This window comes from Tamandua tetradactyla, chromosome 1, assembly GCF_023851605.1.
Source record: "Tamandua tetradactyla isolate mTamTet1 chromosome 1, mTamTet1.pri, whole genome shotgun sequence".
NCBI lineage: Eukaryota > Metazoa > Chordata > Mammalia > Pilosa > Myrmecophagidae > Tamandua > Tamandua tetradactyla.
In genome coordinates this window covers 109,472,242-109,485,971 of record NC_135327.1, presented here as the reverse complement: position 1 = coordinate 109,485,971, position 13,730 = coordinate 109,472,242, and the positions used below count along the sequence as shown (strand labels likewise).

Genomic DNA, 13,730 nt, shown 5'->3' with positions numbered 1-13,730 from the left:
CCTTTCACCATCACCATGTGACTTAACTAACAGGGTTCCAGTGTAACAATAGAGTGCAACAGAGAGCTCTAGTCACAGATTCTACTTATGAAAGGGAACTTGAGGAAACCCAAAGACAAGAGGGAAGAATAATAGAAAGAACAAAAACAAAGAAACTAGAGGAAACTGAAACTCTAATACCTTGAGTCTAAAAAGCATTAAACAAAACTCAGCTCATAGCTATATTAACTTAAAACGTCACACTAAAACCCTTATCAGATACAGTAGATCTGGCTTTCAACAAAAAATTACAAGACATCATAAAGGCAAGAAAAAACACAGTCTGAAGAGACAAAGCAAACATAAGAACCATTTATGTTTCTTATGTCATACTCATTTATGACACCAAATTTAGAATTATCAGATAGAAAATTTAAACTATGATCAATATGCCTAAGGCTCTAATAAAAACAAGCAGACAACATGTAAGAACAGATGGATAATGTAAGCCAAGATATGTAAACTCTAAGATAGAATAAAAAAGGAAATACTAGATATAAAAATAACCTAATAGAAATGACAAATGGCTTTGATGAGCTTATCAATGTACTGAACTCAGCTGAGGAAAGAATCAGTGAGCCTGAAGGAATTTCAATGGAAATACCTAAATTCAGTTAGAAATTCCTACACTGAAACTCAATGTGAAGAAACAATGTAAAAAAGGAGACAGAATACACAGGAATTGTACAAAAATTACAAATTGTGTAACATATATGCCACTGGAACACCAGAAGACTAGAGACTAAAAAAAGGAATAGAAGAAATATTTGAAGTAATAAAAAACAGAAAAATCTCCAAAATTAGTGATTGACACCAAATCCTGGTTTCTAGAAGCTCAGAAAACATCTATACCCGGCATATCATATTCAAACTGGAGAAAAAAAAGACAAAGATAAGTTCTTGAAAGACACAGAGAAAAGAAACACCTTAACTACAGAGGTACAAAGATGAGAATTACATCACACTTCTTTTCATAATTCAAGCAAGCAAAGAGAGAGAGTAGAGTGAAATATTTAAAGTGTTGAAGGAAAAACCCCACAAATAAAATTCTGTATCCAGTGGCAGCAACCTTCTAAAGAGAAGGAAACAGATAAACTTTCTTAACAATGAAAAACAGAAAGATTTTCACCAGTGAATCTGCCTTGCAAGAAATGTTAAAAGAAGGTTTTTTAGAGAGAAGGAAACATATAGATTAGAAACTCATGTCTAAATAGGGAAAGAATTTCAAAAAAGAAATAAAAGAGGGTAAAGTAAAATATTTTATTTTTCCAATTCATAATAGATTTAAGAGAGAACAGTTATTTTGAGTAACAATAGCAACAATGTATTCAGTGAATATATTTTATGTATAAGTGAAATGAAGAAAAGAAAATTGGGGATATTCTGTTATAAAGTAACTGCACTACCTATGTAGTGGTATAGGGTGGATTTCAATGAGTTATAAATGTATGTTGCAAACTTTAAGGCAGCCACTAAAAATTTTTTTTGAAAGAAGCCTTATTGATATGCTAAAAGAGAAGAGAAAGTGAATTATATATAATGATCAATTAAAGCCAGAAAAGGCAGAAAACTGGAGCAGATAAAAAAAGAAATAAAGAAAAACTGCAGCAAATAGAAAACATTCACGAACATTGTAGAGAGTAATAACATTAAATCAATAATCACTTTAAATGTGGATAGTCTAAATAAAACAATGAAAAGACAGAGTTTTTATCAGAGTGGACAAAAACATTAAAGCAAAAATACATGTCTATTAAAAAATAGTATGGCATACAAAGACTCAGATTAAAGTAAAGGGACGGAGAACAAAATACCAGACTAACACTAGTCAACTTGGAGCTGGGGTTCATTTCCCAGTGCCTGCCAATGCCAAAAAAAAAAAAAAAAAGGAAACCTGGAGAAGATATATTAATGTCAGACAAAGCAGGCTTGCTAGCAAGGACACTATCAGGGGAAAAAAGAACATTATATAATTATACCAAAATGAATTATCCAAGATATGACAATCCTTAGCATGTATGCATTAATGAATGTTCAAATGCATAAGCTAAATAGACAATTCCACTAATCTAGCATGAAACTTCAATGACACCCTAACAATAATTGATAGATCCAACAGGAAGAAAATCAGAAAGGATACAGTTAACCTGAGCAGCACCACCAATCAACAGGATGCAATTGACATTTATAGAATATTTCATCCAAAAATAGCAGAATACACATTCTCCTCAAGCCCACTGTGACATTCACCAAAATAGACCAGATTCTGGGTTATTAACACACCTTAATAAATTTAAAAGAATAGAAATCAAAGTAAGTTCTCAAACTTTAATGGAATTAAACTAGCAATCAATAACAGAAGATAGCTGGAAATTCCCAAATATAGAGAGATTAAGTAATGCATTTCTAAATAATACATGGATCAAAGAAATCTCTAGAAAAAATTTTTAAAAATTGGAACTAAATCATAATGAAAATACAATACCAAAATATGTGTGATGCAGTAAAAGGAGTTGAATTCATAGCATTAAATGAATGTATTTGAAAAGAATGATCAAAATCAATAACTAAGTTTCCACTTCAGAAAACTAGAGAAAGAAGAATAATATAAACCCAGAGCAAGCAGAAGAAAAAGGAAATAAAAACAATTAGATCAAAAGTTAATGAAAAAGAAAACAGGATATTAGTAGAGAAAATCAATGAAACTAAAACCTGATTCTTTGGAAACAACAATAAAATTGATAAACCTTTAACATGGGCTAACCAAGAGAGAAAGAGAGATGACACAGATTATTATGTGCATTTGTAAGATAAAAAAACATTTTGAACAACTATATACCCATAAATTTGTTAACATAAATGAAATGGACCAATTTTTTTAAACAAACTACGATGACTCACTCAAGGAGAAATAGATAATCTGAATATGCCTACATCTATTAAAGATATTGAATTAATAATAAATATTATTCAAAATTTAATGCACCAGGCCCAATGGTTTCAATGGAGAATTCCACCCAATGTTTAATGAAGAATTAATACCAAGTTTCCACACTCTCATCCAGAAAATATAAGCAGAGAGAACTGTTCCTAACTATGCTATAAGGTCAACATTATCCTTATACAAAAATCAGATAAAGACGTGACAGGAAAGGGAAACCCCAGACCATTCTCTCTCATGATGCGTAAATCTTCAATAATTATTCACAGATCAAAAACACACAAAAAATTATACACCACATGCAAGTGGGATTCGTTCCAAGTATACAGGGGATAAGTCATCATTACAGGATCAGTTAGTGTAATACATCACATCAAAAGGCCAAAGAACACTCATATGATCATATCAATAGATAGAAAAAAGCATTAAGTATAATCCAACATCCATTTCATGATAAAAACTCTCAGCAACTAGGAATATAGAACTTCCTCAACTTAACAAAGAACATCTGAACAAAACTTATATCTAACAATATATTTAACTTTGAGAAACTAGATGCTTTCCCTCTAAGATTGGGAGCAATCAAAGATGTCATTCTTGCCACTCCTATTCAAACTTGTATTGGAAGGTCAAGTTAATTATAAGCAGAAAGGAATTGTATGTACGCCCTGGGAAGAAAGAAATAAAACCATCTTTGTTCACAAGTGACATGACCATCTATGAGGAAAATCCCAAAGAATCAACAACAAAAATCCTCTGCAATTTATAAGCAACTATATTAAAGTTTACAGGACACAACAATAATGTCTACAAAAGTCAATCGCTTCCTGTATACCAGCAATGAACATCAAAATTTGGAATTTAAAACACATTTACTCCAAAATGAAATACTTAAGGATAAATGTAACAAAAATACATACAACATGCATATGAGGAAAACTACAAACTCTGATGAATGTAATCAAAAAGCATCTAAATAAACAGAGAGATAGTCCAAGTTCTTGGCTAGACACAATATTGTTACAGTGTCAGCTTTTCTCAATTGGATCTATAGATTCAATGCAATACCAAAGTTATAGCAAATTATTCTGTGGATATCAACAAAATTATTCTAAAATGTATATGATAAAGCAAAAGACACAGAATAGGCAGCACAATATTGAAGAAAAACAAAGTCAGATGACTGGCACAAATGAACTTCAAAACATATTGTAAAACTATAGTAATCAAGACAATGTGGTATTAGTGAAAGAACAGACAAATCAATGGAACAGAATAGAGTCCCAAAATAGACTCAAGCAAATATAATCAATTGATCTTTGACTTAGGAGTAAAGGCAATTCAATAGAGAAGGGATAACCTTTTCTACAAATTCTATTTGAACAATTGGACATGTATGAGCAAAAATTTAAATATAAATAATGACCTTATACCTTTCATGAAAGCTAATTCAAAATGGATCACAGGCACAAATATAAAATATAAAACTATAAAATGTCTATAAAATAATATAGGGGTAAATCTATGACCTTATATTCTACAATGAGTTTTTAGGTACAATATCAAAAGTATGATGCATGAAAGAAAAAAAATAAGTTGAATTTTATTAAAATTAAAGATTTCTTATCTGTGAAATAGAATTAAAAGACCAGCCACAGACTTGGAGAAAACATTTGGAAACACATATCTAATGGAAGACCTGGTACCAAAATATACAAAGAAATTCTTAAATTCAATAGTAAGAAATCAAACAACCTGATTTTTAAAAGGACAAAGAACTGAATAGACACTTCACCACAGGAGATAAACTGATGACAAAAAAGCATATAAAAAAACATTTTAACAAAATATGTCATTACGGAATTTCAAATTAAAACAACGTACCACTACATGCATATTAGAATTAATAATATGTGAAAAATTGACAGTAGCAACTGCTGATGAAAATGTGGAGGAACAAGAACTTTATTTATTGCTGGAGAGTACAGCCCTCCTGGAAGACAGTTGGACGGTTCCTTACGAAACTAAACATAGCTTTATTATATGACCAGCAATCATAGGTCTAAGTATTTATCAATTGAGCTGAAAACATGTCTACAAAAAACCCTGCATATATGTCTACAAAAAAAACCTGCATACAAATGTTTATAAAAGCTTTATACATAATTGCCCCAAATTGGAAGCAACCAATATATCCTTAAATAGGTGAATGGATAAACAAACCGTGGTCCATCCATATAATGGAATATTATTCAGCACAGCAATAAAGGAATTTAACTATCAGGCCATGAATAGACATGAAGAAATCTTAAATGCATTTTACTAAGTGAAAGAGAACAGAAAAGGCTGCATATTCTGTGACTCCAATTATATGATATTCTGGAAAAGGTGAAACTGTAGATAAAGTAAAGAGATCAGAGGTTGCCAGGGATTCCTGGGCAGGAAAAAGGGAGGGGAAATAGGGGAAGTACAGGGACTGTTTAGGACGGTGAAACTATTTTATGTGATACTGTAATGGTGGATATGGCATTATACATTTATCAAACCCCGTAGAACTATACAACACAAATAGTGAACCTTAACATGTACTATGGACTTTAAATAATAATGTTTCAATATTGGTTCATTAATGGTAGCAGATGTACCCTACTAATGCAAGTTGTGTCCTGGGAAACTGTGTCAGAGGAGAAGCATACGAACTTTTACTAGCTGCTCATTTTTCTGTAAAAACTAAAATTAAAATCTTGTTCTAAGAAATAAAGTCTGCTAATTTTAAAAGGTGATGTTTATATGAAACTGAGAACAGAATTAGGAAATAACATGATCTAGTTGAGAAATTTAAGTTGTTTCTATAAGCACTGGTTCTCCACCAAGGGTGATTTTATATCCAGGGAACATTTATAATAATGGAAACAATTTTGCTTGCAACAACTGCAACAGAGCTGGTGTTACTGTTATTCAATGGGTAGAGGCCATGGATACTGTTAAACTTCCTATGAACATTGGACAGCTGTTCCCCACAAAGGATTAACTTGCCAAAAACATCAATAGTGCAAAGGTTGAGAAACTTTGGTTAGAATGATGTGTTTTGGGGGTGGGTAAGGGGAAGTGGGGGTGGGAAATAATATCCGTGCAATAGACAATTTGGGGAATTATGCTAAGGAATTTGACATTTACCTTAAATGCTGTAGGGATCTCTGAAATTAATTTTAGCAAGGTTTGATCTGATTAATTTGCATTTTAAAAATATCACTCTGGTAGCAGTATAAAATAGGTCTTCAAGTGTCTTGACATACCAGTGTGTTCTGATTGATTAAGAGGTGGCTGCAAACCATTTGTTACTAATAATCAAAAACCAGATCTGCTAAAATCTTTACTAAGAAGAAAAACACATCAAAGTGCATTCAAATTGTCTGTCACAGTGTCACTCATTCACTTGCTCCACACCGTGCCTTTGCGAAGAGATGTTAAAATGGAGACAAAGTATGTCCATCCCAAGTGATATGACCCTTGAAGTATTCCTAACAAATGATGTGGAATAGAATGCAACCAGGCTTTTAATATTGATATAATCCACCAAACTTTTCAGATCTCCCTGGTTTTATTTGTGTTTATGTGTGTGTATGCATGTTCAAGTCATTTAATTTTATGACATTTTTGTGTATCCACCACAATCAAGATCTACAACAGTTCCACTGCACACGGATCCTCTTGTTCTTTGATAATCACATCATTCTCCTTCCCTGTTTGCCTCTCCCTCCCATTCTTAACCTGACAGCCAAAAATCTGCTCTCCAATGATAACATTTTGTCTTTTAAAAATTTTATATACATGGACTCATACAGTATGTAACATTTTAGGTTTCTTATTCATTCAGCCTAATTCCTTTATGTGAGGTTAAGTATATGTGTCAACTTGGTGTCCAAGCACCAGACTGAAGTGTCTTGTGAAGATACTTCGTAGATTTAAATAATTAGACAATTGATTTCATCCACAGTTGATTACACCTACAATCAGCAAAGGATATTACCTGAAAAAATGAGAGAAGTCTCAATCAGTTGAAGGCCTTAATGGAAAACTGATGATTTCAAGCAACAAAGAATTTTTCTCTCTAGTTCAGTCAGCCAGCGTCTTCGGGGGCATTCATTGAAAACATCAGAGCCCCAAACTGTAGCCTGCTGTATGGAATTTGGACTTGCCAAACCTATGGTTAAGTAACCCAATTCCTACTATATACATAATATGTATTACACATTGGTTCTATTTCTCTAGAGAACCCTTACTAATACACCAGGAGATTGTCAAGTTTTTGTGCATATCAATAGTCCATCCCTTTTTTATTGCCAGTTAGTTTTTGCCAGCATTCAGGTAGCCCCGTTTGTTTAATTATTCATCTACTGAAGTACATCTGGATTATTTCCAATTTTCAGCTATTGCAAGCAAAGCTACAACAGACATTCTTGTACAGGTTTTTGTATGAGTGCAAGTTTTCATTTCAATGGGATAAATGTCCAACACTGCAATTGCTTGCTCATACTGTAATTGCCATCTGTATGCATCTGTGCAATGCTTGGTCATATCCTATAGCATTTTGAAATTGGAGTGTTCATATTCTACTGTTGAGTTTTGAGACTTTTTTATATATTCTAGATACAAGGCTTTTCTTTAATATTGATTAGGTTTGCATAAATCCTGTACCAATTTGGTGAGAATCATTTGCTATCTTTATTGTGTTGAGTTGTTCAGTCCATGCACATGGTATGCCTCTAGATTTATTTAGGCCTTCTTTGAGTTCTTTCTTCAGTATTTGACAATTTTCAGCAAACTTAGCCTATAGATGTTTCAGTAGATTTATACCTAAATAGTTCATTTGTTTGGGATAATTGAAAATGGTAATATGTTCTTAATTTCAGTTTCCATATGTTCATTGTAACTAGACAGAAATGCAGTTGATTATTTTGTATCGATATTCTGTCCTACAACTTGCTACACTAAATTATTTTTTTCTTATTCTTTGTATGTTTGCTTTTGTTTTTTGGTGTGCTTTATTTGACAGATACTTTAAGTAATTACACCACTTACAAATAAGGACAGTTATATTTTTACCTTTCCAATATTTATGTCTTTATTTTTATTGTCTTAATGCAGTGGCTAGAACACCATATTATTTTTTAATAAGCCTGGTGAGAGATGACCTCTCTGCCTATTCCTGAACATTCACTATTTCACCATTATATATGACACTAGCTGCAGTGTCGTGTTTTTTGTAGATGCTCTTTATTAAGTTGAGGAAATTCCCCTTTATTCCTAGAAACTTAGGTATTTTATCATGAGTGGGTCTTAGAGGTTGAAAAATTATTTTTCTGCATCTATAAATATAGTGATATGCTCCATCATTAGCCTGTTAAAATGATGGGATTACATTGATTTTTGAATGTTGAACCAGCCTTGAATCACTGAAATAAATCCCACTTAATAATGATGGGTAAATTTGCACATACATTGCTGAATTCTAGTTGATAATATTGTATTGAAAATATTTATTGATTCCAAATTCATAAGGGATATTCATCTGTAGTGTTATTTTTTGCACTGTCTTTGTTTAATTTGGTACAATACCGGCCTCCTAAAATAAGTTAGGAAATGTTCCCTCCTCTTCTATTTTCTAGAAGAGATTGTATAGATTTTATGTTACTTCTTTTTAAATGCTTGATAGAATTGTCCCATGAAACCATCTAGGTCTGGAGATTTTTCAGAGCTTTTAAATTACAAATTAAATTTTCTCTATGGCATGTGCGGATTTTTTATTTTCTATTGGTAGAAATTTAGTAGTTTATAGTGTTCTAGAAAGTAGCTCATTCAGTCTATGTTGTCAAATATGTAACTGTTCTAGTTTGCTAGCTGCCAGAATGCAACACACCAGAGATGGCTAGGCTTTTAATAAAAGGAGATTTATTTCATTAGTTCTTCAGAGGAAAGGCAGCTAACTTTCAACTGAGGTTTTTTCTTATGCGGGAAGGCACAGGGTGATGATCTCTGCTGGCCTTCTCTCCAGGCCTCTGGGTTCCAACAACTTTCCCCAAGGTGATTCCTTTCTGCATCTCCAAAGGCCTGGGCTGAGATACGAGTGCTGAGATGAGGTATGCTGAGCTGCTTGGGCTATGCTACATGGAGTTCTCTCATTTAAGCACCAGCCAATGAAATCAAACAACATTCATTGCAGCAGGCACACCTCTTAGCCCACTGCAGATGTAATCAGTAGCAGATGAGGTTCATATGCCATTGGCTCATGTCCACAGCAATAGAACGAGGTACCTTCATCTGGCCAAGTTGACACCTGACTCTAACTACCACAGTAACCTTAATGTTTTCATATTATTCCCTTATTATCATTTTAATGGCTGCAGCATCTACAGGCCTTCTTTGAGTTCTTTCTTGAGTATTTGGCAATTTTCAGCAAACTTAGCCTGTACATGTTTTAGTAGATTTATACCTAAGTATTTCATTTGTTTGGGACAATTGAAAATGGTAAAATGTTTTTAATTTCAGTTTCCACATGTTCATTGTAACTAGACAGAAATGCAGTTGATTATTTTGTATCGATATTCTAGGTACCCTGTTTCAATCCCGATATTGGTGACTGGTGTCTTCTTTTTCTTCTCCAAAAGTTTTGCTAAAAGTTTAACAAATTTTACTTATTTTAATAATAGAACAAGCTTTATGTTGCATTTACTTTATTGTTTTTCTATCTTCAATCCCTTTGATTTCTGATCTTATATGGACTTATTTTCCTTTTTTATCTAGTTTATTGAAGTACAATTTAGATTATTAATTTGAAATATTTCTTGTTTTCTAATGTATTTAGAGTGGCAAAATTTACTGCTCAGCCCTACTTTAGCTGCTTCCTACATATTTTGATATGTAGAATGCTCATCTTCATTTACTTCTATGCATTTTTAAAACTTCTTTTGAAACTTCTTTCTTAATCCATGGATTATTTAAAGCATATTGCTTAACTTCCAGATATTTGGAGATTTTTATGTTGTTACAGTATTGATTTGTAATCTGAATCCACTATGATCAGAGAACAAAATCTGTATTGTTTAAATTTTTTCAAATCTGTTGAGGTCTGTTTTATGGCCCTAGAGATGGTCTGAGCAGATATTCCCTGAGTTCATGAAAAGATATGTGTTTTCTGTTGCTGTTGCTGCTGATATATTGAGCACGTGTGTGCTCAATATGTATATTAGATTCTGTTCAGTTATTTCAAATTCTTGCTGATTTTCTGCCTTGCAGTGCTAGCAGTTGCTTAAGGGGAGAGCTGAAGACCTCAAATATAATTGGGGTTTCTCTATTTCATCTTTCAGCTCTAACATCTTTTTGCTTCAAGTATTTTGAAGCTTTCTTGTGCATACAAGTGCATATACAGTTAGAATAGTTATGGTTTCTTAGGGAATTGGTACTTTACTCATATGTAATGACCTTTTTCACTAGTAATTTTCTTTGGTCTGAAGCCTACATTTCCTGATGCTAATATAGTCACTCCTGGTTTTTTTAAAAAATTTTTTGTATCGTGTATGACTGGGTCACATTTCAGTATTTTTCCAGGTGAGTATCATGTTATTGCAGCACCATTTGTTGAATTTTTGTTTTTTGTTTGTTTGTCTTGCTTATTTGTTTTGTTTTGGGGGAAGTGTGTAGACCGGGAAATGAACCCGGGTCTCCCGCATGGCTGGCAAGAATTCTACCACTGAACTACCCTTGCACCCCTGTTTTAACAAGTATATTTGCTTGTGTATATTTTTCCATCCTTTTACTTTCATCTATCTATGTTTTTATACTGGAAGTAAGTTTCTTTTAGAGACTGTACAGTGGACTATGCTGTTCTTTCATCTACCCTTCTAAACTCTTCTTAATTGATATATTTGGATTTTTTTACATTTAAGGTAATTAATGATATGTTAGAGTATAAGTGTGATATTTTATTTGTTTTCTGTTTCCACTTATTCTCTTTTATTACATTTCTGTAGGTGACTTGAATATTTTTATGAGCCCATCTTGATTTATTTATTTTTTTTATTTTGGGTAGATTGTTTTGTAAAGGAACCTAGTTTCTGTTCTAGGTCTTAGAATACATGCACGTGACTTATCACAGTCTGATGCTTGAATTACCTCTTCAGACAAAGTGTGGAAAATTTATTTAACTGATTTTTACATGTAATTTTATTAAGTGTTTCTCGTACATACATTGAACACCACATCAGATAGTATTACAAGTTTTGCTTAATTCATACACCGTGATTTCAGAGTTTTGTGAGAAAGAAAATAGCTTTTATATTGGTCTCCATCTTTACCTGTTCCAATGCTTTTCTCACTTTACCAAAGATTCATATTTCCATAAAGAGAACTTCTTTTAACCATTCTTTAAGGGTAGGTTTGCCAGCAAACCATTCTCTGGGTTCCTTTGTCAGGCAACATATCCATTTCTCCTTTATCCCTAGTGGATATTTTCACTTTTCTCTTTTCCACCTTTCAGAATCTTTTCCATTTTTTAAGAGGGAGGACCTCTGAAAAGGAGGCTAGCCTATCTTCCCAGAATCATAAGTCCATTATTTCTAGATTATTTTTCTTTTTAACAATCTTTTTGGTTTTCTTTTCTAAGCCAAGGCTTCTTTCTTATATGTTCAATCCTTAATTTTATTTCTATAAACATATTTAACATATTTAAAATTTTGTATCTGCTATATCTAATGTTTAATATCTCTGCATCTGAATCTAGTGTCTGTTATTTTATCTGGCTCTTGCTGTAGTACTGGATTTTTTTTTTTTTTTTTGCTTTGTGATTTTAAACAGTCTGTTCATTTTCTTTTTAACTTTACGGTGGGAATTCTTAGACACTTGGCTGAATGTGGTCCTCCTCAGAAGATTCGCATTTGCTTCCGTCAGGTTGAACGGTCTCCTTGTAGTCCTTCTGACCTGGGACCACGTGAAGATAATTCTGAGCTTAGGTTTCTAAAACCACCCAATTAGTAAGAATCTGAGGCTGCAAATACATGGAAGAGATTGTCATTACAAAGTAAGTAGAGAGATTCCTTTTACTTCACCCTAAGCCTTAAGTTTCAAGATAAGCAATTTATCTTTAAATTCCTACTGTTAGGATGGAGGAGAGATGGGTATTTTTATGTATCTGACTTTACGCAAGGATGTTCAGGACGGTGGTCTCCTGAGACCACAGATGGGCTCTGGGAATCCGAAGATCGTGTTCAGCTTTTTTGGCAAATGCCCTCAACAGAGTTTCAGTGCTCTCCTCTCCTCTACTGCTTCCTTCCTTCCTTGGTTTGGCCCTCTATGTATTCATTTTATTTGCAGCTCATTGATAGATTTAAGGAAATGTAAAACATTTTATCTAACTCTTTATGTTGTTTACAGAATGTGGGTCTGCCAGGACATCTGCTTCTCCACACACCATCCTAATCTGATTTATCTTATCTTTTTTAAAAATCATGTCTACCTAGGAGAATGTGTGTTAGGGTTTGTTTGTTTGTATTATATTAGCTCTCTAGTTGAAAAGTCGTGAAAGCATAAATCATAAAATGCAAACTCCTACACAAATCCTGCAATATGAAATACAAAAGAAATATCAAGGTCAAGAAATATCAAAGTAAAAGATTTAACAACAGCATCACATCTACTTTGCAAAAAGTCTCTGATTCTTGCTTTATTGAAGAGAAACAGGACTTTTTCTTTCAATTATAATTTCTCCATTTCTCCTCAAACTATTCTCTATGTTCACAAAGATATGTTAGACAGCAAAGAAAACAGAACAATCAAGACTTAAAAAAAAAAAAAATTGACCAGGTCTATTAAGTAGCAGCAGATTACCATTTTGCATCTTCCTCCTTTCTCTATATTTATGTGAAAATCTGCTTTAAAATCTCCAATTTTGAGGTGTTAGTACTGATTAAATTTACAAAAATTCTTTTGCCTTTTAGTCTGGTTAGGAGACAATGTACAGATTCTGAACCAGTGCATTAAAAGGAAGGATTGCCACCGCAAATATATTCCTTACAGCTATATACCTAGGTGATGATATGACAAGTGCTGAAGTAAATAATAGAAGGTCCTGGGAATTTGCGATATCTAATTAAATAAGATTTTCTTGCAGAATTCCTTTCAGCTTAGGAAAACAAATCTATTTAAAGATGCATTTATATGTAAGTTAATAAAAATTGTGATCAAAACATACTTTTAACAAATATGTAATGATCAACTCTTATGTGTCAGGCACAGGTGATTCAGAAGTGAATGAAAATTCCTTTCCTCATGAGCTTTGCATCCTAATAGGTAAGTTTATAGAAATGTACTTAGTAGTAATTGTAGCAAAATAAGGAATTATTAAATACACAAAATTCTAATCATCTAAATGTTCATTCACCCGACTAATAGTCTAATCATATCAAAATTTTCTTCAGAATACACTTAAACCATAAGCAAGTCAAAATCCTTTTTTGTTCTTTTCCCATTAAATTAAAAAAATCCATTTGATTACCCATATTTCTTCAAATGTTTTGCAATTTCTCTATTCTTCCATAGGGATTTTTTTTCTATATTGTGATATAAATGTGCTGACTGACTTCCTCAGTGCTTCAGGTCACCTGTACTTGTGTCCAATATGTTAATGAAACTGTTCTTAACAGTGGCATCAGTGACAACTCTATTGTCAAACCAAGTCACAATCTTTCTCTTCCTT

At 32.8% G+C, this 13,730-nt stretch overlaps 1 protein-coding gene across 6 annotated transcripts in view; it reads right to left on the bottom strand.

The window, feature by feature from the left end:
• DGKB (diacylglycerol kinase beta) overlaps positions 1 to 13,730 on the bottom strand; it is an 802,099-nt gene that overhangs the window by 745,509 nt on the left and 42,860 nt on the right. The window lies entirely within an intron of this gene.